Genomic DNA, 945 nt, shown 5'->3' on the forward strand with positions numbered 1-945 from the left:
TCACCTCTTTAAAGATCCTGTCTTGAATATGGTCACATTGTCAGGTACAGGGAGGTAAGAGTTCAACATAAGAATTTGGGAGGTGTCATCATTCAGCCCATAACACTCCAGAACCTATTTTAACCTTTTCCTTCTTCATTATCACTGCTAATACAGTGCTTAACATTTTACAAATACTCTGACAAATCAGAAAACCTTATACCATTATTTTTCTGTGCTTACAAAACATTCATTATCAAGGTTATATATACACGTATGTATGTATATATGTGTGTGCATTAAAGAAATACCCATGTATGTAACATTAAGGAAAAAAGAGAAAACTCTGCAATTGCAACTCCCCCAAGTGCAGCCACTGGTATTGTCCTGCACCAGCCAGTGTCACTGGCTGTGCATAGGTGCCCTTCCTGATGAGCAAATGTTCAATTTGCTTTTATTGTTTCGCCCCCGTAGCACCTTGGTTACAGGGCTAGCCACATACACCGAGGCTCGTGGGTTCAAACCTGGACTGGGCCAGCTAAACAGTGACAACTGCAACAAAAAAATAGCCAGGTGTTGTGATGGACATCTATAGTCCCAGCTACTTGGGAAGCTGAGGCAAGAGAATCTCTTGAGCCCAAGAGTTTGAGGTTGCTATGAGCTGTGATGCCACGGCACTCCACCCAGGGCAACATAGGCTCTGTCACAAAAAAAAAAAATTTTGCTTTCATTTTTTTTTCTAGTATTGCACTGGTATGAAGATCCTTGACCAAAAATCTTTGTGAACAATTTATTTCCTTGGGATAAATTCCCTTAAGTAGATACAACACTTTATCAGTGGCTAAATGCATTTTAAATTTCCCCTAGGGGATGTTGAGGACACTTCTATTCTTATCTTAGTCTTAAGAAAGGAGAAACTGTTCCCTCTCCCTCACACAAGCCTGATTGTCTGGAAGCCATTACTCT

The 945-nt window shown here is 40.5% G+C and overlaps 1 protein-coding gene across 1 annotated transcript in view; it reads left to right on the forward strand.

Moving 5' to 3' along the window:
* The window catches only part of MND1 (meiotic nuclear divisions 1), a 95,635-nt gene that overhangs the window by 89,748 nt on the left and 4,942 nt on the right, over positions 1-945 (forward strand). The gene's annotated exons all lie outside the window — the stretch shown is intronic.

Source organism: Otolemur garnettii, unplaced genomic scaffold, assembly GCF_000181295.1.
Source record: "Otolemur garnettii isolate 467f Iridium unplaced genomic scaffold, OtoGar3 scaffold00041, whole genome shotgun sequence".
Lineage (NCBI taxonomy): Eukaryota > Metazoa > Chordata > Mammalia > Primates > Galagidae > Otolemur > Otolemur garnettii.